This window comes from Lissotriton helveticus, chromosome 3_1, assembly GCF_964261635.1.
Source record: "Lissotriton helveticus chromosome 3_1, aLisHel1.1, whole genome shotgun sequence".
NCBI lineage: Eukaryota > Metazoa > Chordata > Amphibia > Caudata > Salamandridae > Lissotriton > Lissotriton helveticus.
In genome coordinates, this window is record NC_136061.1 from 754069814 (window position 1) to 754094616 (window position 24803).

General features: G+C 47.0%; 1 protein-coding gene across 1 annotated transcript in view; it reads right to left on the reverse strand.

Annotated features, from left to right (window-relative positions):
• LOC144824736 (uncharacterized) overlaps nucleotides 1-24803 on the reverse strand; it is a 283602-nt gene that overhangs the window by 181490 nt on the left and 77309 nt on the right. The gene's annotated exons all lie outside the window — the stretch shown is intronic.

Consider the following 24803-nt stretch of genomic DNA (forward strand, 5'->3'; position numbering starts at 1 on the left):
CTCCTGTGCCTGTAGGTTTTTGCTTTTGGATGTTTATCTGGAGCTCGACTCACTCACCGCCAAAGAACCTAAGCAAGGTAACGCTATTGTGCTAATCCTTGGCGATGCTGGAAGAGATTCGAAGCAGGTTGACCCCTGCTTTGATCGTACCAGATGACAAGGCTGTGTTGCAGCTGCCTGAAAATATGGAGCACTAAGCATGAGAAACCCATCAATGGACAGTTTGAACATTATTCCCACTAAGTTTGATGCTATGGAGAATGATGAACTTTTAATATGAAGGCAGATGGATGTTACAAGATTCCCTGCCGTAATTGCCCAACGTAATGCATCATGGGACTTGAAGTGAAAGAATTAACTGTCACATGATTTTTTTGAATTAAGAAAAAAGCGCGCACAATTGCATTTTGCACATACTTACTCGAACCTGTGATCAAGGCGAAAGGTCGCCGAAACGCGCAAGAAGATAGGATTTTAAAGCGCTCTTGTACCTGCAATAAAGCTTTCACTCTGGTAATGGGCCTCACTTTTCTCTGTTTTTTATATATATATATATATATATATATATATATATTCACTGAAAAAACCATAGGTCATAGACCACATATAGTTAGGAATTAGCATTTACAAAACCTTATTTTACTCACACAAAACCATTGAAATTCGCATATATAGTTAGTTGCACTAACTATATATCGCGCACCCGCAATCCACTGCTGATGAAGAGGTGTGGCGCCGCGGCCAGGGCGACTGACGCTGGAATCTGAGGATCACAGGGTTCGATCCCCGGCTCCGGCGGCAGGTTAGCCCAGCACCATGTGACTCTGGGCAATAGCTTGCTTAATCTTCCCGACGGCCCCCAGCGCCTAGAGACCCTAACGGGTGATTGTGCGCTATACAAATGTGGATTATTATTATTATCATGTCACATATTACATCATTCATGACATGGTCAGTGACATCACTGATGACATCACTGATGACATCTCAAATGACAGTGAAGAATTAACCAACAGAGGTGCAAAAAGAGGCAAGAGGAGTGCAGAAAGAGATAGGAGAGGTGCACTAAGAGGCGGAAGAGGTACAGAAAGAGGCAGGAGGTGTGCAGAAAGAAGGAAGAGAAGTGCGGAAAGATGAAAGAGAATTGCTGAAAGAAGTAACAGGTGTAGAAAGACACACGAGAAATACAGAAAGAGGCAAGTGAGGTGCAGAAAGAAGCAAGAGCAGTGCACAAAGAACCCACAGATGTGCAAAAAGAGGTAAGAAGGGTGCAGAAAGAGCAAGAGAAGTGCAGAAAGAACCAAGAGAGGTACAGAAAAAGGCAAGAGAGGTGCAGAAACAGGCAAGAAAGGTGCAGAAAGAGGGAACAGTGATGCAGAAACTGGCAAGAGAGGTGCAGAAAGAGAAAAGAAGATGCAGAAAGAGGCAAGAGGGGTGCAGAAAGAAGCAAGAGCAGCACATAATGAGCCAACAGAGGTGCGAAAAGAGGCAAGAGGAGTGCAGAAAGAGGTAGGAGAGGTGCAGAAAGAGGCAAGAGTGGTATAGAAAGAGGAAGCAGGGGTGCAGAAAGAAGGAAGAGAAGTGCAGAAAGAGGCAAGAGAATTGCTGAAAGGAGCAACAGAGGTGTAGAAAGACGCAAAAGAAGTACAGAAAGAGGCAAGTGAGGTGTAGAAAGAAGCTAAAGCAGTGCAGAAAGAACCAACAGAGGTGCAAAAAGAGGTAGGAGGGGTACAGAAAAGGATAGGAGAGGTGCACAAAGATGCAAATGAGGTACAGAAAGAGGCAGGAGGGGAGCAGAAAGAAGGAAGAGAAGTGCAGAAAGAACCAACAGAGGTATAGAAAGAGGAACAAGAGATGCAGAAAAAGGCAGGAAAGGTGCAGAAAGAGTGAACAGTGATGCAGAAATTGGCAAGAAAGGTGCAGAAAGAGAAACCAAGGGTCCAGAAAGAAGCAAGATCAGCGCAGAATGAACCAACAGAGGTGCAAAAAGAGGCAAGAGGAGTGCAGAAAGAAGTAAAAGAGGTACACAAAGAGGCAAGAGAGGTAGAGAAAGAGGCTGGAGGGATGCAGACAGGAGGAGAAGTACAGAAAGAGGCAAGAGACTTGATGAAAGAAGCAACAGAGGTATAGAAAGATGCAAGAGCAGTGCAGAAAGAGGCAAGTGAGATACCGAAAGAAGCAAAAGCAGTGCATAAATAATCGACAGTGGTGCAAAAAGAGGCAAGGGGGTGCAGAAAAAGGTAGGAGAGGTGCACAAAGAGGCAATAGAGGTTCAGAAAGAGGCAGGAGGTGTGCAGAAAGAAGGAATAGAAGTTCAGAAAAAAGCAACAGAGATGCTGAAGGAGGCAAGAGGAGTAGGTGAGGTGCCAAAAGAGGCAAGATAGTTATAGAAAGAGGCAGGAGGGGTGCATAAAGAAGGAAGAGAAGGGTAGAAAGAGGCAAAAGAATTGCTGAAAGAAGAAACAGAGGTGTTGAAAGTAGCAGGAGAAATGTACAAAGAGGCAAGTGTGGTACATAAAGAAGCAAGAGCAGTGCAGAAAATACCAATGGAGATACAAAAAGAAGCAGGAGCAGTACAGAAAAGGGTAGAAGAGGTGCACAAAGAGGAAAGAGACGTACAGAAAGAGGCAGGAGGGGTGCAGAAAGAAGGAAGAGACGTGCAGAAAGAAGCCACAGAGTTGCTGAAAGAGGCATGAAGGGTACAGAAAGAGCAAGCGAATTGCTGAAAGAAGTAACAGTGGTGTAGAAAGAAGCAAGAGAAGTACAGAAAGAGGAAAGTGAGGTGCAGAAAGAAGCAAGAGCTGTGCATAAAGAACCAACAGATGTACAAAAAGAGGTGAGAAGGGTGCAGAAAGAACCAACATTGGTACAGAAAGAGGCAAGAGAGGTGCAGAAACAGGCAAGAAAGGTGCAGAAAGAGGGAACAGTGATGCAGAAACTGGCAAGAGAGGTGAAGAAAGAGAAAAGAAGATGCAGAAAGAGGCAAGAGGGATGCAGAAAGAAGCAAGAGCAGTACATAATGAACCAACAGAGGTGCAAAAAGAGGCAAGAGGAGTGTAGAAATAGGTAGGAGAGGTGCACAAAGAGGCAAGAGAGGTATAGAAAGAGGTAGGAGGGGTGCAGAAAGAAGGAAGAGAAGTGCAGAAAAAGGCAAGAGAATTGCTGAAAGGAGCAACAGATGTGTAGAAAGATGCAAGAAAAGTGCAGAAAGGGGCAAGTTAGGTGCAGAAAGAAGCAAGAGCAGTGCAGAAAGAAAGAACCAACAGAGGTGCAAAAAGAGGTAAGACGGGTACAGAAAAAGGTAGGAGAGGTGTACAAAGAAGCAAGAGAGGTTCAGAAAGAGGCAGAGGGGTGCAGAAAGAAGGAAAATAAGTACAGAAAGTAGCAACAGAGGTGCTGAAAGAGATGAAAAGGGTGCAGAAAGAGCAAGAGAAGTGCAGAAAGAACCAACAGAGGTACAGAAAAAGGCAAGAGAGGTATAGAAACAGGCAGGAATGGTGAAGAAAGAGGAATCAGTGATGCAGAAACTGGCACAAGGGGTGCAGAAAAAGGCAAGAGGGTAATAAAGAAGCAAGATCAGCGCAGAATGAACCAACAGAGGTGCAAAAGGAGGCAAGAGAAGTGCAGAAAGAGATACGAGAGGTGCACAAGGAGGCACAAGAGGTATAGAAAGAGGCTAGAGGGATGCAGAAAAGAGAAGTGCAGAAAGAGGCAAGATAATTGATAAAAGAAGCAACAAAGGTGTAGAAAGACTCAGGAGCAGTGCAGAAAGAGGCAAGTGAGGTACAGAGAGAAGCAAAAGCAGTGCATAAATAATTGACAGTGGTGCGAAAAAGACTCAAGAGGGGTGCAGAAAAAGGTAGGAGAGGTGCACAAAGAGGCAAGAGCGGTACAGAAAGAGGCAGGAGGGTGCAGAAAGAAGGAATAGAAGTTCAGAAAGAAGCAACAGAGGTGCTGAAAGAGGTAAGAGGAGTAAGGAAACAGTTAAGTGAGGTACAAAAAGAGGCAAGAGGGTTATAGAAAGAGGCAGGAGGGGTGCAGAAAGAAGGAAGAGAAGGTAGAAAGAGGCAAAAGAATTGCTGAAAGAAGAAACAGAGGTGTCGAAAGTAGCAAGAGAAATGTACAAAGAGGCAAGTGTGGTACATAAAGAAGCAAGAGCAGTGCAGAAATAACCAATGGAGAAGCAAAAAGAAGCAGGAGCGGTACAGAAGAGGGTAGAAGAGGTACACAAAGAGGCAAGAGAGGTACACAAAGAGGCAGGAAGGGTAAAGAAAGAAGGAAGAGACATGCAGAAAGAAGCCACAGAGGTGCTGGGAGAGGCATGACGGGTACAGCAAGAGAATTGCTGAAAGAAGTAACAGAGGTGTAGAAAGACGCAAGAGCAGTGCACAAAGAACCAACAGATGTGCAAAAAGAGGTGAGAAGGGTGCAGAAAGAGCAAGAGAAGTGCAGAAAGAACCAACAGATGTACAGAAAGAGGCAAGAGAGGTGCAGAAACAGGCAGGAAAGGTGCAGAAAGAGGGAACAGTGATGCAGAAACTGGCAAGAGAGTTGCAGAAAGAGAAAAGAAGATGCAGAAAGAGGCAAGAGGGTTGCAAAAAGAAGCAAGAGCAACACATAATGAACCAACAGAGGTGCAAAAAGAGGCAAGAAAAATGCAGAAAGAGGTAGGAGAGGTTCACAGAGAGGCAAGAGAGGTATAGAAAGAGGCATGAGGAGTGTGGAAAGAAGGAAGAGAAGTGCAGAAAGAGGCAAGAGAATTGCTGAAGGGAGCAACAGAGGTGTAGAACGACTCAAGAGAAGTGCAGAAAGAGGCAAGTGAGGTACAGGAAGATGCAATAGCAGTGCAGAAATGACGAACAGAGGTGCAAAAAGAGGTAAGAGGGGTACAGAAAAAGGTAAGATAAGTGCACAAAGAGGCAAGAGAGGTCAAGAAAGAGGCAGGAGGTGTACAAAAAGAAGGAAAAGAAGTGCAGAAAGAAGCAACAGAGGTGCAGAAAGAGGAAATAGAGGTGCAGAAACAAGCAGGAAAGGTGCAGAAAGAGGGAACAGTAATGCAGAAATTGGCATGAGACGTGCAGAAAAAGACAAGAATGGTGCAGAAAGAGGCAAGAGGGGTGCAGAAAGAGGCACGAAGGGTGAGGAAGAAGCAAGATCAGCGCAGAATGAACCAACAGATGTGCAAAAAGAGGCACGAGGAGTGCAGAAAGAGGTAAGAGAGGTGCACAAAGAGGCAAGAGAGGTATGGAATGAGGCTGGAGGTATGCAGAAAAGAGAAGTGCAGAAAGAGGCAAGTGAATTGATGAAAGAAGCAACAGAGATGTAGAAAGGCGCAGGAGCAGTGCAGAAAGAGGCATGTGAGGTACAGAAAGAAGCAAAAGCAGTGCATAAATAATTGACAGTGGTGCAAAAAGAGGCAAGAGGGGTGCAGAAAAAGGTAGGAGAGGTGCACAAAGAGGGAAGAGAGGTAAAGAAGGAGGCAGGAGGGTTGCAGAAAGAAGGAAGAGAAGTGCAGAAAGAGGCAAGAGAATTGCTGATAGAAGCAACAGAGTAGTAGAAAGAAGAAAGAGAAGTGCAGAAAGAGGCAAGTGAGGTGCAGAAAGAAGCAAGAACAGTGCAGAAACAACCAACAGAGGTGCAGAAAGAGGCACAAGGGGTGCAGACAAAAATGGTAAGAGGGGTACACAAAGAGGCACGGGAGGTACAGAAAGAGGCAGGAGGTGTGCAGAAAGAAGGAATAGAAGTTCAGAAAAAAGCAACAGATGTGCTGAAGGAGGCAAGAGGAGTAGGTGAGGTGCCAAAAGAGGTAAGATAGTTATAGAAAGAGGCAGGAGGGGTGCAGAAAGAAGGAAGAGAAGGGTAGAAAGAGGCAAAAGAATTGCTGAAATAAGAAACAGAGGTGTTGAAAGTAGCGGGAGAAATGTACAAAGAGGCAAGTGTGGTACATAAAGAAGCAAGAGCAGTGCAGAAAATACCAACTGAGATGCAAAAAGAAACAGGAGCAGTACAGAAAAGGGTAGAAGAGGTGCACAAAGAGGAAAGAGACGTACAGAAAGAGGCAGGAGGGGTGCAGAAAGAAGGAAGTGACGTGCAGAAAGAAGCCACAGAGTTGCTGAAAGAGGCATGAAGGGTACAGAAAGAGCAAGCGAATTGCTGAAAGAAGTAACAGTGGTTTAGAAAGAAGCAAGAGAAGTACAGAAAGAGGAAAGTGAGGTGCAGAAAGAAGCAAGAGCTGTGCATAAAGAACCAACAGATGTACAAAAAGAGGTGAGAAGGGTGCAGAAAGAACCAACATTGGTACAGAAAGAGGCAAGAGAGGTGCAGAAACAGGCAAGAAAGGTGCAGAAAGATGGAACAGTGATGCAGAAACTGGCAAGAGAGGTGAAGAGAAAAGAAGATGCAGAAAGAGGCAAGAGGGATGCAGAAAGAAGCAAGAGCAATACATAATGAACCAACAGAGGTGCAAAAAGAGGCAAGAGGAGTGTAGAAATAGGTAGGAGAGGTGCACAAAGAGGCAAGAGAGGTATAGAAAGAGGCAGGAGGGGTGCAGAAAGAAGGAAGAGAAGTGCAGAAAAAGGCAAGAGAATTGCTGAAAGGAGCAACAGAGGTGTAGAAAGATGCAAGAAAAGTGCAGAAAGGGGCAAGTTAGGTGCAGAAAGAAGCAAGAGCAGTGCAGAAAGAAAGAACCAACAGAGGTGCAAAAAGAGGTAAGACGGGTACAGAAAAAGGTAGGAGAGGTGCACAAAGTAGCAAGAGAGGTTCAGAAAGAGGCAGAGGGGTGCAGAAAGAAGGAAAATAAGTACAGAAAGTAGCAACAGAGGTGATGAAAGAGGTGAAAAGGGTGCAGAAAGAGCAAGAGAAGTGCAGAAAGAACCAACAGAGGTACAGAAAAAGGCAAGAGAGGTATAGAAACAGGCAGGAATGGTGAAGAAAGAGGAATCAGTGATGCAGAAACTGGCACGAGGGGTGCAGAAAAAGGCAAGAGGGTAATAAAGAAGCAAGATCAGCGCAGAATGAACCAACAGAGGTGCAAAAGGAGGCAAGAGAAGTGCAGAAAGAGATACGAGAGGTGCACAAGGAGGCACGAGAGGTATAGAAAGAGGCTAGAGGGATGCAGAAAAGAGAAGTGCAGAAAGAGGCAAGATAATTGATAAAAGAAGCAACAAAGGTGTAGAAAGACTCAGGAGCAGTGCAGAAAGAGGCAAGTGAGGTACAGAAAGAAGCAAAAGCAGTGCATAAATAATTGACAGTGGTGCGAAAAAGACGCAAGAGGGGTGCAGAAAAAGGTAGGAGAGGTGCACAAAGAGGCAAGAGCGGTACAGAAAGAGGCAGGAGGGTGCAGAAAGAAGGAATAGAAGTTCAGAAAGAAGCAACAGAGGTGCTGAAAGAGGTAAGAGGAGTAAGGAAACAGTTAAGTGAGGTACAAAAAGAGGCAAGAGGGTTATAGAAAGAGGCAGGAGGGGTGCAGAAAGAAGGAAGAGAAGGTAGAAAGAGGCAAAAGAATTGCTGAAAGAAGAAACAGAGGTGTCGAAAGTAGCAAGAGAAATGTACAAAGAGGCAAGTGTGGTACATAAAGAAGCAAGAGCAGTGCAGAAATAACCAATGGAGAAGCAAAACGAAGCAGGAGCGGTACAGAAGAGGGTAGAAGAGGTACACAAAGAGGCAAGAGAGGTACAGAAAGAGGCAGGAAGGGTAAAGAAAGAAGGAAGAGACATGCAGAAAGAAGCCACAGAGGTGCTGGGAGAGGCATGAAGGGTACAGCAAGAGAATTGCTGAAAGAAGTAACAGAGGTGTAGAAAGACGCAAGAGCAGTGCACAAAGAACCAACAGATGTGCAAAAAGAGGTGAGAAGGGTGCAGAAAGAGCAAGAGAAGTGCATAAAGAACCAACAGATGTACAGAAAGAGGCAAGAGAGGTGCAGAAACAGGCAGGAAAGGTGCAGAAAGAGGGAACAGTGATGCAGAAACTGGCAAGAGAGTTGCAGAAAGAGAAAAGAAGATGCAGAAAGAGGCAAGAGGGTTGCAAAAAGAAGCAAGAGCAACACATAATGAACCAACAGAGGTGCAAAAAGAGGCAAGAAAAATGCAGAAAGAGGTAGGAGAGGTTCACAGAGAGGCAAGAGAGGTATAGAAAGAGGCATGAGGAGTGTAGAAAGAAGGAAGAGAAGTGCAGAAAGAGGCAAGAGAATTGCTGAAGGGAGCAACAGAGGTGTAGAACGACTCAAGAGAAGTGCAGAAAGAGGCAAGTGAGGTACAGAAAGAAGCAATAGCAGTGCAGAAATGACGAACAGAGGTGCAAAAAGAGGTAAGAGGGGTACAGAAAAAGGTAAGATAAGTGCACAAAGAGGCAAGAGAGGTCAAGAAAGAGGCAGGAGGTGTACAAAAAGAAGGAAAAGAAGTGCAGAAAGAAGCAACAGAGGTGCTGAAAGAGGTGAGAAGGGTGCAGAAAGAGCAAGAGAAGTGCAGAAAGAACCAACAGAGGTACAGAAAGAGGAAATAGAGGTGCAGAAACAAGCAGGAAAGGTGCAGAAAGAGGGAACAGTAATGCAGAAATTGGCATGAGACGTGCAGAAAAAGACAAGAATGGTGCAGAAAGAGGCAAGAGGGGTGCAGAAAGAGGCACGAAGGGTGAGGAAGAAGCAAGATCAGCGCAGAATGAACCAACAGATGTGCAAAAAGAGGCACGAGGAGTGCAGAAAGAGGTAAGAGAGGTGCACAAAGAGGCAAGAGAGGTATGGAATGAGGCTGGAGGTATGCAGAAAAGAGAAGTGCAGAAAGAGGCAAGTGAATTGATGAAAGAAGCAACAGAGATGTAGAAAGGCGCAGGAGCAGTGCAGAAAGAGGCATGCGAGGTACAGAAAGAAGCAAAAGCAGTGCATAAATAATTGACAGTGGTGCAAAAAGAGGCAAGAGGGGTGCAGAAAAAGGTAGAAGAGGTGCACAAAGAGGGAAGAGAGGTAAAGAAAGAGGCAGGAGGGTTGCAGAAAGAAGGAAGAGAAGTGCAGAAAGAGGCAAGAGAATTGCTGATAGAAGCAACAGAGAAGTAGAAAGAAGAAAGAGAAGTGCAGAAAGAGGCAAGTGAGGTGCAGAAAGAAGCAAGAACAGTGCAGAAACAACCAACAGAGGTGCAGAAAGAGGCACAAGGGGTGCAGACAAAAATGGTAAGAGGGGTACACAAAGAGACACGGGAGGTACAGAAAGAGGCAGGAGGTGTGCAGAAAGAAGGAATAGAAGTTCAGAAAAAAGCAACATATGTGCTGAAGGAGGCAAGAGGAGTAGGTGAGGTGCCAAAAGAGGTAAGATAGTTATAGAAAGAGGCAGGAGGGGTGCAGAAAGAAGGAAGAGAAGGGTAGAAAGAGGCAAAAGAATTGCTGAAATAAGAAACAGAGGTGTTGAAAGTAGCGGGAGAAATGTACAAAGAGGCAAGTGTGGTACATAAAGAAGCAAGAGCAGTGCAGAAAATACCAACTGAGATGCAAAAAGAAGCAGGAGCAGTACAGAAAAGGGTAGAAGAGGTGCACAAAGAGGAAAGAGACGTACAGAAAGAGGCAGGAGGGGTGCAGAAAGAAGGAAGAGACGTGCAGAAAGAAGCCACAGAGTTGCTGAAAGAGGCATGAAGGGTACAGAAAGAGCAAGCAAATTGCTGAAAGAAGTAACAGTGGTGTAGAAAGAAGCAAGAGAAGTACAGAAAGAGGAAAGTGAGGTGCAGAAAGAAGCAAGAGCTGTGCATAAAGAACCAACAGATGTACAAAAAGAGGTGAGAAGGGTGCAGAAAGAACCAACATTGGTACAGAAAGAGGCAAGAGAGGTGCAGAAACAGGCAAGAAAGGTGCAGAAAGATGGAACAGTGATGCAGAAACTGGCAAGAGAGGTGAAGAGAAAAGAAGATGCAGAAAGAGGCAAGAGGGATGCAGAAAGAAGCAAGAGCAGTACATAATGAACCAACAGAGGTGCAAAAAGAGGCAAGAGGAGTGTAGAAATAGGTAGGAGAGGTGCACAAAGAGGCAAGAGAGGTATAGAAAGAGGCAGGAGGGGTGCAGAAAGAAGGAAGAGAAGTGCAGAAAAAGGCAAGAGAATTTCTGAAAGGAGCAACAGAGGTGTAGAAAGATGCAAGAAAAGTGCAGAAAGGGGCAAGTTAGGTGCAGAAAGAAGCAAGAGCAGTGCAGAAAGAAAGAACCAACAGAGGTGCAAAAAGAGGTAAGACGGGTACAGAAAAAGGTAGGAGAGGTGCACAAAGAAGCAAGAGAGGTTCAGAAAGAGGCAGAGGGGTGCAAAAAGAAGGAAAATAAGTACAGAAAGTAGCAACAGAGGTGCTGAAAGAGGTGAAAAGGGTACAGAAAGAGCAAGAGAAGTGCAGAAAGAACCAACAGAGGTACAGAAAAAGGCAAGAGAGGTATAGAAACAGGCAGGAATGGTGCAGAAAGAGGAATCAGTGATGCAGAAACTGGCACGAGGGGGTGCAGAAAAAGGCAAGAGGGGTAATAAAGAAGCAAGATCAGCGCAGAATGAACCAACAGAGGTGCAAAAGGAGGCAAGAGAAGTGCAGAAAGAGATATGAGAGGTGCACAAGGAGGCACGAGAGGTATAGAAAGAGGCTAGAGGGATGCAGAAAAGAGAAGTGCAGAAAGAGGCAAGATAATTGATAAAAGAAGCAATAAAGGTGTAGAAAGACTCAGGAGCAGTGCAGAAAGAGGCAAGTGAGGTACAGAAAGAAGCAAAAGCAGTGCATAAATATTTGACAGTGGTGCGAAAAAGACGCAAGAGGGGTGCAGAAAAAGGTAGAAGAGGTGCACAAAGAGGCAAGAGCGGTACGGAAAGAGGCAGGAGGGTGCAGAAAGAAGGAATAGAAGTTCAGAAAGAAGCAACAGAGGTGCTGAAAGAGGTAAGAGGAGTAAGGAAACAGTTAAGTGAGGTACAAAAAGAGGCAAGAGGGTTTGTGGTTCTGAAAATTCTGGACTCGTGTAATAAACTTTGTCGTAGCATGACGATTTTTATATCAAAAGATCGAGAATGGCTAGTACACTATGTACAAGCATTTTCGTCATGTTCGAGTAACGATTTCACCACGAAATCGTCCTTTTCGTCCTGAACCCTTGGCTTCCATTTTGTGTACGGCAGCCATTTTGTGAGTTGCCCTCACATAGGCTTATAATACAGCCAAATTCGATTCCAAAGGACACGTACACCTTAATTGACTTTTCTGTGACCTGGGCAAGCTGGAACAATTGCCCCAGGCCGAACCTGCCCGGCCAGTTCCTTTCCCAGTGGCCGAACGAGATAGCATCAAGGCACAGCCTGCCATAAACCTTTTTCATCACACACACACCCTGCCTAATCTTGCTCACACCTGTCCCTGCTCCTTTTTCTCTCACTTGCTTTATGATGAGGAGGTGCCCGTTTTTATTGGGGGTCCACCGATATCTGATGAAAATGTTGTGCCTTGCCGGGTAATTTGTTGTGGGCTGGACGAACTGAAATATGGGCTTGTCATCATGACTCTGCTTTTCCTTTGTAATGAAAATATGTGAATAGTCTACTGTAAATCTAGGAATGTTTGCCTGGAGCTTAATATTTCGTATAAAAAGAGAAGCCTGGCTTTGTAAGATGGAGCAGTCTCCTGAGAATATACACACCGTGTTGTTGTACTTCTAGGACGCCTGTTACTTGGTTGCAGCCAATAAATTCGATCTTTGACTTCACCTAGAAGACTCTGAGTTTCTGTGTCTGAATCAGGAAAGTACTCGAGGTCTTAGGGTGTACCCTGACACCGCTGTGTTACCGGTTCGGTACCGGTTCTGAAAAACCCAGTACCTCAGGTTATAGAAAGAGGCAGGAGGGGTGCAGAAAGAAGGAAGAGAAGGTAGAAAGAGGCAAAAGAATTGCTGAAAGAAGAAACAGAGGTGTCGAAAGTAGCAAGAGCAGTGCAGAAATAACCAATGGAGAAGCAAAAAGAAGCAGGAGCGGTACAGAAGAGGGTAGAAGAGGTACACAAAGAGGCAAGAGAGGTACAGAAAGAGACAGGAAGGGTAAAGAAAGAAGGAAGAGACATGCAGAAAGAAGCCACAGAGGTGCTGGGAGAGGCATGAAGGGTACAGCTAGAGAATTGCTGAAAGAAGTAACAGAGGTGTAGAAAGACGCAAGAGAAGTACAGAAAGAGGCAAGTGAGGTGCAGAAAGAAGCAAGAGCAGTGCACAAAGAACCAACAGATGTGCAAAAAGAGGTGAGAAGGGTACAGAAAGAGCAAGAGAAGTGCAGAAAGAACCAACAGATGTACAGAAAGAGGCAAGAGAGGTGCAGAAACAGGCAGGAAAGGTGCAGAAAGAGGGAACAGTGATGCAGACCTGGCAAGAGAGGTGCAGAAAGAGAAAAGAAGATGCAGAAAGAGGCAAGAGGGTTGCAAAAAGAAGCAAGAGCAACACTTAATGAACCAACAGAGGTGCAAAAAGAGGCAAGAAAAATGCAGAAAGAGGTAGGAGAGGTTCACAGAGAGGCAAGAGAGGTATAGAAAGAGGCAGGAGGGGTGTAGAAAGAAGGAAGAGAAGTGCAGAAAGAGGCAAGAGAATTGCTGAAGGGAGCAACAGAGGTGTAGAACGACTCAAGAGAAGTGCAGAAAGAGGCAAGTGAGGTACAGAAAGAAGCAATAGCAGTGCAGAAATGACCAACAGAGGTGCAAAAAGAGGTAAGAGGGGTACAGAAAAAGGTATGATAAGTGCACAAAGAGGCAAGAGAGGTACAGAGAGAGGCAGGAGGTGTACAAAAAGAAGGAAAAGAAGTGCAGAAAGAAGCAACAGAGGTGCTGAAAGAGGTGAGAAGGGTACAGAAAGAGCAAGAGAAGTGTAGAAAGAACCAACAGAGGTACAGAAAGAGGAAATAGAGGTGCAGAAACAAGCAGGAAAGGTGCAGAAAGAGGGAACAGTAATGCAGAAATTGGCACGAGACGTGCAGAAAAAGACAAGAATGGTGCAGAAAGAGGCAAGAGGGGTGCAGAAAGAGGCACGAAGGGTGAGGAAGAAGCAAGATCAGCGCAGAATGAACCAACAGATGTGCAAAAGGAGGCAAGAGGAGTGCAGAAAGAGGTAAGAGAGGTGCACAAAGAGGCAAGAGAGGTATGGAATGAGGCTGGAGGTATGCAGAAAAGAGAAGTGCAGAAAGAGTCAAGTGAATTGATGAAAGAAGCAACAGAGATGTAGAAAGTCGCAGGAGCAGTGCAGAAAGAGGCAAGTGAGGTACAGAAAGAAGCAAAAGCAGTGCATAAATAATTGACAGTGGTGCAAAAAGAGGCAAGAGGGGTGCAGAAAAAGGTAGGAGAGGTGCACAAAGAGGGAAGAGAGGTACAGAAAGAGGCAGCAGGGGTGCAGAAATAAGGAAGAGAAGTTCAGAAAACGGCAAGAGAATTGCAGAAAGAAGCAACAGGGGTGTAGAAAGAAGCAAGAGAGGTGCAGAAAGAGGCAAGTGAGGTGCAGAAAGATGCAAGAGCAGTGCAGAAAGAACCAACAGAGGTCTAAAAACAGGCAAGTAGGGTGCAGAAAACGGTAGGAGAGGTGCACAAAGAGGCAATAGAGGTACAGAAAGAGGCAGGAGGTTTGCAGAAATCAAGAAGTGAGGAAAGAAGCAACAGAGGTGCTGAAAGGGGCGCAAAGGGTACAGAAAGAGTAAGAGAAGGGCAGAAAGAGCAAGAGAAGTGTAGAAAGAACCAAGAGAGGTAGAGAAAGAGGCAAGGGAGGTGCAGAAAGAGAAAATAGGAGTGCAGAAAGTAGCAAGAAGGGTTTAGAAAGAAGCAAGAGCAGTGAAGAATGAACTAACAGAGGTGCAAAAAGAGACAAGAAGAGTGCAGAAAGAGGTAGGAGCGGTGCACAAAGAGGTGAGACAGGTACAGAAAGAGGCAGGAGGAATGCAGAAATAAGAAAGAGAAGTGCAGAAAGAGGCAAAAGAATTTCTGAAATAAGCAACAGAGGTGTAGAAAGAAGCAAGAGAAGTACAGAAAGAGGCAAGTGAGGTACAGAACGAAGAACGATCAGTGCATAAACAGCCAACAGAGGTTCAAGTAGAAATGAGGCAGGAGGGGTACAGAAAATGTTAGGAGAGTTGCACAAAGAGGCATGAAAGGTACAGAAAGAGGCAGCAAGAGAAGTGCAAAAAGAAGAAACAGATGTGCTGAAAGAGGCGAAAAGGGTGCAAAAGTAGCAGGAGGTCAGAAAGAACCAACAGAGGTTCAGAAAGAGGCAAGAGAGGTGTAGAAACAGGTAGGAAAGGTACATCAAGAGGAACAGGGGTGCAGAAAGAGGGAAGAGAGGGGTAGACAGGGAAAAGAGGGGTGCAGAAAGAGGCAAGAACAGTGCACAATGAGCCAAAAAATGTGCACAAAGAGGAAAGAGGAGTGCAGAAAGAGGTAGAAGTACAGAAAGAGGCAAGTGAGGTGCAAAAAGAAGCAAAAGCAGGGCAGAAAGAACCAACAGAGGTGCAAAAAGAAACAAGAGTGGTACAGAAAAAGGTAGAAGAGGTGCACAAAGAGGCAAGAGAGGTAGAGAAAGAGGCAGGAACATTGGAGAAAGAAGGAAGAGAAGTGTAGATAGAAGCAACAGAAGTAATGAAAGAGGTGCAAATGGTGTAGAAAGAGCAAGAGAAATGCAGATAGAACCAACAGAGGTCCAGAAAGAGGCAAGAGAGGTGCAGAAAGAGGTAGGAAAGATGCAGAAAGAAAGAACAGGGGTGCAGAAAGAGGGAAGAGAGGTGCAAAAACAGAAAAGAGGGTGGCAGAAAGAGGCAAGAGGGGTGCAGAAAGGGGCAGGAATGGTGCAAAATGAAGACAAGTGCAAAAAGAAGCAACAGGGGTGTTGAAAGAGGCGCAAAGGGTGCAGAAGGAATAAGAGAAGTGTAGAAAGAACAAACAGAGGTACAGGAAGAAGCAAGAGAGTTGTAGAAACAGGCAGGAAAGGTATAGAAAGAGGGAACAGGGGTGCAGAAAGAAGGAAGAGAGGTGCAGACAGAGAAAAGAGGGGTGCAGAAAAAGGTAAGAGGGGTACAGAAAGAAGCAAGAGCAGTGCAGAAAGAACCAACAGAGGTACAGAAAGAGGTAAGAGAGGTGCAGAAACAGGCAGGAAAGGTACATAAAGAGAGAACAGGGGTGCAGAAAGAGGGAAGAGAGGTACAGACAGAGAAAAGAGGGGTGCAGAAAGGAGCAAGAGGTGTGCAGAAAGAAGCAATAGTGGTGCAAAAATGACCAACAGAGGTGCAAAAAGAGGTAAGAGGGATACAGAAAAAGGTAGGAGAGGTGCACAAAGAGGCAAGAGAGGTACAGAAAGAGGCAGGAAGGGTGCAGAAAGAAGGAAGAGATTTGCAGAAAGAAGCAACAGAGGTGCTGAAAGAGGTGAGAAGGGCGCAGAAAGAGCAAGAGGAGTGCAGAAAGAACCAACAGAGGTACAGAAAGAGGCAATAGAGGTGCAGAAACAGGCAGGAAAGGTGCAGAAAGAGGGCACAGTGATGCAGAAATTGGCAAGAGACGTGCAGAAAGAGAAAAGAAGGGTGCAGAAAGAGGCAAGAGGGGTGCAGAAAGAGGCAGGAAGGGTGCAGAAAGAGGCAAGAAGGGTGAGAAAGAAGCAAGATCAGCGCAGCATGAACCAACAGAGGTGCAAAAGGAGGCAAGATAAGTGCAGAAAGAGGTAAGAGAGGTGCAGAAAGAGGCAAGAGGTATAGAAAGAGGCTGGAGGGATGCAGAAAAGAGGAGAAGTACAGAAAGAGGCAAGAGAATTGATGAAAGAAGCAACAGAGGTGTAGAAAGGCGCAAGACCAGTGCAGAAAGAGGCAAGTGAGGTACAGAAGGCAGCAAGAGCAATGCATAAATAATCAACAGTGGTGCAAAAAGAGGCAATAGGGGTGCAGAAAAAGGTAGGAGAGGTGCACAAAGGCAAGAGGGGTGCAGAAAGAGGCAGGAGGGGTGCAGAAAGAAGGAAGAGAAGTACGGAAAGAGGCAAGAGAATTGCTGAAAGAAGCAACAGAGACGTAGAAAGAAGCAAGAGAAGTGCAGAAAGAGGCATGTGAGATGCAGAAAGAAGCAAGAGCAGTGTAGAATGAACCAGCAGAGGTGCAAAAAGAGGCAAGAGGATTGCAGAGAGGTAGAAGAGGTGCACAAAGAGGCAAAAGAGGTACAAAAGAGGCAGGGGGGGGTGCAAAAAGGAGAAAGGTACAGACAAAAGCAACAGAGGTGCTGAAAGAGGCGCAAGGGGTTTAGAAAGAGCAAGAGAAGTGCAGAAACAGGCAGGAAAGATACAGAAAGAAAGAACAGGGGTGCAGAAAGAGGGAAGAGAGGTGCAGAAAGAGAAAAGAAGATTGCAGAAAGAGGCAAGAGGGGTGCAGAAAGAGGCAACAGAGGTGCATAAAGACGCAAGAGAGGTACAGAAACAAGGAAAAGAAGTGCAGAAGGAAGCAAGAGAATTGCTGAAAAAGCAACAGAGGTGTGGAAAGAAGCAGGAGAAGTTCAGAAAGAGGCAAGTGAGGTGCAGAAAGAAGCATGAGAGGTGCAGAAAATAACAAGAGAACAGCATAAAGAGGCAAGAGGGATACAAAAAAGGGAAGAAGGGTGCAGAAAGAAGCAAGAGGGGTACAGAAAGAAGCAAGAGAAATGCACAAAGAGGCAAGAGAGGGGCTGAAAGAGGCAACGGAGGTACAGAAAGAGGCAAGGGAAATGCACAAAGAGGCAGGAGAGGAGTAGAAAGAGGTTAGAGAGGTATAGAAAGAAGCAAGAGAAGTGCAGAAAGAGGCAGGCGGGGTGCAGGCTGGATCCGCAAAGTTTTCGTCAGCAGCATCCCTGCAAATGAGATGGTGGCGTCGTGCGGCTCCGAGTCCGTCGTTGGGGTCGTGGTCGCTGAGATGACGTTGCAGCAACTACTTAGACGCTGCCCTTGCGCACTGACATCAGTTTTGTATACGACTTTCCATGCTAGGAATGCAGAGCCATGCAAGATACTGAGCACTGGTGCCTTGAAACTAGGGCCCTGAAAGGGATGACCTTAACCCTAGACATCAGTTTGCAGAATGGGGAGGATGGGTGGGGCGGTAAGGACTCTATCACTAACTAATGTTTCTTACAGATATATCATTAACGAAGGTAAGTAACTTGTGCATCAGAAAGAAACACATTGGTGATAGATTCCTTACCTTAGAATAGCTACCCCAGCAATACCAACCCCGGTGGTGGGTCTGCAAACAAAGATCACACCAGAAAGTCCTGAAGAACAGAACGGCCGAAGAAGCCATCTCTCCGGACTTGGCTGTCCAGGCAGTAGTGCTTAGTAAAAGTGTGCAGTGAGGCCCACATAGCTGTCTGACAGATGTCTTGCAGGGGGACACCACGGCCCAATGCTGAAGTGGCTGTCATCGCCCTGGTGGAATGGGCTCCTTTTTAGCCAGAGAATAACAGGCTTTAATACACAAGACAACCCATCTAGAGGTAGTTCGCTAGTGGACGGTCCGACCTTTTTTGGCGCCAACGTAGCCATCAAAGAGCTGGTCATCCACCTGGAACTGTTGTGTGCGGTTCAAGTAGAACGAGAGCGCACGTTTTGGGTCCAGATGGTGGAGCCTCTCTTCCTCTCTAGAAGGATGTGGAGGCGGAAAGAAGGTGGGCAAAGTGATGGTCTGCCCGATGTGAAAGGCAGTGACAACTTTGGGCAAAAAGGACGGACGGGTTCTGAGCACAACCTTGTCAGAATGAACAAACAGAAAAGAAGGTTTACAAGAAAGAGCCTGAAGCTCACTCACTCGCCTAGGGGCGGTGATGGCCACCAGGAAAGCAATCTTCAACGTTAAAAGACATAAAGGACAATTGTGTAGAGGCTCAAAGGGAGCGCACATCAAATATGTGAGAACCAAGTTCAAGTCCCACTGTGGCATTATAAAAGGAATAGGAGGGAAAAGATGAGTAATGCCTTTGAGGAATCTATTTACAACAGGGGACTTGAAAAGAGAGGGCTGATCAGGGAATCTGGGAAAGGCTGAAATAGCAGAAAGGTAGCCCTTGATAGTGCCCAGAGCAGAGCTCTGCTGGGCCAAAAAAAGAAGGAACAAAAGGACTTCTGAAAGAGGGGCAGAAAGGGGATCCACAGCCTTTGCTGTGCACCATGCCACAAACTTGTTCCACCGGCAGGCATATACCAACTTAGTGGAGGGACGCCTGACTGCCAGAATCACATTACAGACTTCAGGAGGCAAGTAGAAAGGAATCAACTGCTGATGCTCAATCTCTACGCAAGGAGGTGGAGACTGGACAGTTTCGGGTGGAGGACCATCCCCTGCTGCTGCGACAGAAGATCCACCCGAAGAGGCAGTCGGATCGGGGGATCGATTGTCATACTGAGAAGCTCGGGATACCATACTATTTGAGCCCAGTCCGGAGCCACAAGATGACTTGGGCCCGCTAGCGCCTGATCTTCTTCAGCACTCTGGATAGAAGTGGTATAGACGGAAAGGTGTACAACAGACCACAACTCCACTCACGACAAAAAGCGTCGCCCAGTGAGTGCCGCCTTGGAAATTCCAACGCACAGAACTGCTGACATTGCGCATTCTCTTCGGTGGCGAATAGATCTAACCAAGGCTCTCTTCACTGTTGAAAGAGACCTTGCACCACGTCCGAATGAAGACGCCATTCGTGATCCATCATGCACCTGCGAATGAGTTCGGCCGCCATGGCGTTCAGTGAACCTGCCAGGTGTTGAACCACCAGGGAAATGCCCTGATGTTACAGTCATGTCCCCAACCCCACCTTGTTTGTTGCAGTACCACATGGCGGTGGTGTTGTCCATATGAACACCTGCACCACTCTCCCCTTGACAGAGGGAAGGAATTCCTTCAGTGCAAGTCGGTTCGCCGGACCTCCAGAAGGTTGAAATGGAGCTGGGTCTCCGCCGGAGAACAGAGGCCTCTGATCTCCGCCTCTCCCATGTGGCCGCCCCATCCCAGGAGGGAGGCATCCGTCACCACTGTGTGTTCCGGCTGGGGAAGGGAGAGGGATCTGCCATTGACCGAAAGCTGGTTCATGAGCCACCACTGCAATTGATGAGCAGCGCCCTCCGAGATCTGGACGCACTCGGACAGGTTCCCCTGATACTGCGCCCACTGGAACTTCAGGTCCCACTGAAGAGCCCGCATATGCCATCTGGCATGATCGACCAGCAGGATAAGGAGGGCATGAGGACCAGCAGCCTCAGGTTCATCCTGACCAAAATACAGGAGACTGAAAGAGTGGAATCAGAGCCTGAATATCCTGGACTCGCCGTTCAGGAGGAAAGACCCAAAACTGCACCATGTCCAGAACCGCTCCAATGAAAAGGAGCTTCTGAGAGGGAATCAGGTGCGAGTTCGGCACATTGATGGAGAACCCCAGCAAAAGCAGGAGGTCGGCCGTAGTCTTGAGGTGGGAGACGACTGCCTGGGGTGAGCCCACCTTCAACAACCAGTCATCTAGATAGGGGAAGACTGGAACCTATGATCTGCACAGATGAGCTGCGATCACCACCATCACTAAGCATGGGCGTAAAATCCGTTCCGCTCGCGGATTTTGCGGATTTTCGGCAAATTCGCAATCCGCGAACTCTCGCGAACTTGCCGAAAATCCGTAAATCCGTGCGAAGCAGATTTTTTGCTTGGTTGCACTTGCCAACTAGAATACTATACAATTTTGCGGAAGTAAACACTTGCGAACACGTAGATGCGGCGGGCAGCGACAAGCTCGCAATTGCGAGATTGCAAAATTTGCAATTTCGCACAAGAAATCCACCAGCAGGCAGCATAAACCTTTAAAATTATGAATTTTATCAGAATAACTCCTCAGGTTGACATTTGCCTGCACTTTTTTTTTGCAAGGAGTCCATTTGGGGGGGGGGGGGGTGGGAGGAAGGAAGTGCCCCACAGTCTCCAACTTCCTGATCCTGTCCAGCAGGCTCCTCCCAGTGCTTTCGTCATGTGCTGGTCACTTAGATTTGGATCTTGACCTGGAAGGATTACTTTTTGTGGATGCTGCTGGATAGTTGGAATTTTACAAAACTGAAAGCACTCAGCAGGTGCAAAAGTTCAATTTTATCATTAGTAACCATTCCCTGTAGTGCTTCCTGAGGGGCCCCTTCAGAGTTCAGTTGCCTACTTGCAACTATTCTATGACCCTGCTCTGACCCTCACAGCAGGCTCAGAGAATATCTACAAGTATACAACAAAGATCCTGTTAAAAAAATTACACTGCAACAGAAAGCAATTACAGACAAAACTGAAAGCACTCAGCAGGTGCAAAAGTTCAATCTTATCATTAGTAACCATTCCCTGTAGTGCTTCCTGAGGGGCCCCTTCAGAGTTCAGTTGCCTACTTGCAACTATTCTATGACCCTGGTTTGACCCTCAACAGAAAGCCATTACAGATAAGGAAGCAGGTGCCATCCTGGAAGTTCAAATTCAGTGACACATTAATCAGCCCCTAATCCATTCATGTCAGTTGAGGCAGGGCAGGTGTGCTTTTCCCCCCATAAACACAGTGATGAACTAGAGGGTGGCATGGGTGAGACCAGAGGGTGGCAGGGGTGAGCCAGAGGGTGGCAGTGGTGAAACAGAGGGTGGCAGTGGTGAAACAGAGGGTGCTGTGATGAACCAGACGTAGAAACGACATGGTCGCGACCGTTGCTACCCGACAAGTAAGTTCGCGTTTGCGAACTGGTAAAAAACCCTTGCGAAATGGCAGAAACACTTGCGAACACAAAAAAAAAAGGAATCCGCAAAATTTGCGAGAGTTTGTGGATTTTGCGGATTGCGAATCCGTAAATACGCGTGAACACCCGAGTGGCACTGGTAAGGCCAAAGGGGAGCACAGTAAACTGAAAGTGCTCGTGGCCTACCGTAAACTGTAGGTAAAGCTGGTGGGCCGGCAGGACGGGAATATGGAAATATGCGTACTGCAAATCCAACACTACCATCCAGTCTCCAGGGTCGAGGGCAGACAAGACCTGAGTCAGAGTCAACATCTTGAACTTTTCCTTCCAGAGGAAGCGATTGACGTTCCGGAGGTCTAAGACAGGATGCAAGCCCTTGTCCTTTTTGGGCAACAGAAGGTAGTGAGAGTAGCAACCACGTCCTACTTCTGGCGCTGAGACGTGCTCGATGGGCCCCTTGGCCAATAGGACCACAACTTCTTGTTGGAGAAGTGCCAAATGATCCCCCGACATGCGGTGGTACTGGGGTGGCATGGCTGGATGGGTAGTTTTGAAGGGGAGGGTGTAGCCCCTTCAGACTATTTATAAAACCCACCTGTCCGTAGTGATGGTGCGCCAGTGGAGGAGGTGATGGCGAATCCTGCCGCTCACTGGCGTTTGATGGGCATGAAAGACCGGACTAGGAAGGTTTTGAGGCAGGCACGGCGGGTTCCAGGTCTGTGGCCACGCTGAGACTGTTGCTGCTAAGGCCTATGGCTCTGAAGCGAACGTGTAGGAGCCCCCCTTCCGTGGCCACGAAAGGAGCAAAAAGCAGAAGGTGGAGGAGGTCATGAGGCCGACAGGCCCAAGGACTTGGCCGTAGCCCGTGAATCCTTAGAACTCTCCAACGCACTATCTGCCTTGATGCCAAAAAGGCGTATGCTATCAAAGGGCATGTCCATGAGAGTGTTCTGGACATCCTCAGAGAAGCCAGTAGTCCTCAGCCAGGCATGGGGGACGGAGCGCCACTGTCATGGAAATCGCCCGACTAATCGAGTCTGCGGTGTCAAGGCCACATTGAATTGTGAACTTGGCTGTATCTCTCCCTTCAGCAATAGCCTGAGAGAGCAATGTCCGGGCCTCCTCCGGACACTGAGGCAGCACTTGCATCATTGTATACCATAGAGAGTGGGAATAATGGCCCAAGATGCATTTAGTGTTCACAGATAACAGCCCAGAACTGGCAGAGGAAAACATCTTCTTTCCAAACTGCTCCAGTCTCTTGGATTCCCTATCCAGGAGTGAGGTAGGGAATGCGCTTTGGGACGTGGAGGCTTGGACAACCAAGCTCTCAGGGGTGGGGTGTTGGCAGAGGAAAAAGGGGGTGACCGGGCAATGGCGTTGGGCCAGGTTCCTATCCACAGGAGTCCCTGTGTTGGGCCTGAACCAGGAGCTCAAAAGAACGTCAGAAAGTGCATCATTAAAAGGCAGCAGTGGCTCCGCAGAGGTAGCCGCCGGCTGAAGCACTTCTGTCAGGAGGTTAGTCCTGACAGCCACTGTAGGGAGTTGGAGGTGGAGAGCCTCCGCCGCCCGACGGAACACCATAGCGTAGCTTGCACCCTCCTAGGAGGAGATAGCATTCCAAGGTCAGTAGAGGTGTCAAGACCACTGGCATCCCCCAATTCTTCTGCTCAGTCTGGGTCATACTCACACTGTGCTGTGAGAGGTTCCTCAGACCCCTCCCAGTCCTCTCCTTCCTCAGAAGGCTGATAAACAGGCCGAAAATAAGTAGGCTGGACATAGGGGTAGAAAGGCCCCATCGGGGTCGGAATCGGCGTCGATCGACACCGTTCCGGTGTTGTGTCCATTTCGGGGCTGAAACCGGGGGCGATGTTGTCTGGGGGCACGAGCGACATTGGAAGTGGTGCCGGTGGGGTTGACGTTGGTGGAGGTGTCACTAGGTCAACCGGGATCCAGGCCTGGGAGCCGCGTTATCAGGCGTTTCACTGAAGAACACGACGTAATAGGGTCAGTCCTTCATGCGTGGATGTTACAATATCAGCTGCTTTTGTCACGTTAGATGATGTTCTAACTTTATTGGGGGCCATACAATCACCATCTTTTTGCTTACCTCCATATTTACTGAGAGGATCACTCTGGAGCCTAAATACACCAATTTCTGAGGGGACCAACACATTATATGAAGTTCCATCCACTAGAGGAGCTCTTATCCCTTCTTTATGTCTATTTCTGAAATAGATTGCTCCGGATACAGATTTTCTGTTGCTTGGATTTGCTCCCAATAGAATTTTCTTGATGTCGCAACTACGACATGACTTGTGACTCTTTAAAGAATCGTATCATAGCCTTGAGAAAGTCTAAGTACTAACTGAGTAAAGACAAAACACGTGTTGGCTGCATCTCACGACTGGATATAAGTTTCAAAAGAACAAAAAATAAAGAAAATTATACATTTAAGCATCATGACCTGGTCATCTTGTCCTGGTGCAATTCTGGATCAGTTTATGTCATTATTAATATTGTGTACATATATATGTAACATAGATCAACTTGATTTTACATTCTTGTGATTGTCAAGATCTGGTACAATTGAAATTAGGATGTGCTTCACTAACCTTTTTTGGATGTTTGTTCTCAACTGGCTAATAACACTCTTTGGTAGTAAGTGGCATTGGTTTTCTTAGCACCCTGCTGCATCCTTGTTTTGATGTGCGGTTTTTGCCTATTAGAGAACACTACTACCAGTCTGCTCTGGATCCTTGGGGACCCTGCCACGCCGGCACCGGAGCCAACAGCGATACCGGGGCTGGAGCAGCCAACAAAGCAGAGCGGGGGCCCTAAGGTACACCGGAGGGGCCCGACGACCCAAAGAGGTGGGCCTTGGCTGACAGAAAATGCTGCAACTGGGCAGGAGTCGCCAACAGACTGGGAAGGGGGTAGGCCAACGGAGACTGTGTAGGCTCTGCCGGAGCCGCGGTGGTGGCACCACCCTCACCCTCAGCCACGTCGCACGACGGGAAGCCGTAGAACAATGGCGCTTCTTCGACTTCTTGTATTTCATCTTACCTGACCCCGAGTGCGAAGACTTCGATCCTGACGATCGATGGTGATGGCTTCGCGACGGGTCCCTCGACCTCCCACGGGACCGGGACCTAGAACGTCGATGGATTTGATCGATTAAAAAATGCCTCGAAAAACTCAGTCAAAACGTGACTGGAGGTACCGCTCTCTCGAGATCTGCGCTTGCTGGCACGGGAAAAAAAAGAACTGACGTCAGTGCAGGAGGGCAGTGTCTAAGTAGCTGCCGCAATGTCATCTCGGCAACCACGACGCCAACGACGGATATGGAGCCGCACCACACCACCTTCTGACGAGCAGGGGTACTGCTGATGAAAACTTTCCAGATCAAGCCTGACGCCTGGGGGTAATTCTAAGGTAAGGAATCTATCACTAACCTGTTTCTTTCAGATACCCACATTTTGCAAAGTAACACATGACCATTCCATCTTTGCAAAGGGCCTTCCACCACGCTGTAACACATGACGCTGCATTTTGGGAACATTTGAGCCGTTTGAGCTAGAAACAATGTTTTTCTTGTTCAAATCTCCAGATTAGGGAGCAGATGATGAATTATGTGGCTAATGCGGAAAATTTATAATTGTGCGAAAGTCGGTGTAGCCAAACAGTCGCAAAATTCCAGTGGCCCTGCTCATACCTCTGATTAGGTCCACAAGAGCTCCTGAGTGATTCCTTCTTTTTTTTGCCTCACTGAGTTCATAGTTGAGCTTCTATGGAAACGAGGAAGACTAAACCTGAGGTGACCACTCCACAACAGAGACTACCATACCACATAATTACTCTCCATAACACATAATCCCACTCTACATAATTCCTATAAAATAAATACCACACATTTTCCATCCACATAATTTCACTGCACAATTTACCACATAATTCCACTACACACCACGTACATCCACTCCACTCCAAAAAACATTATTCAAAAACGTTTACATTTACAATGTCAAAAGCTCTAACTCTCGCAAATGCGAAGCCTATTACATTGCAAACACTTCTTTAACTAGTAGTCGTATTTGCAGTGGAGAAAGGATGC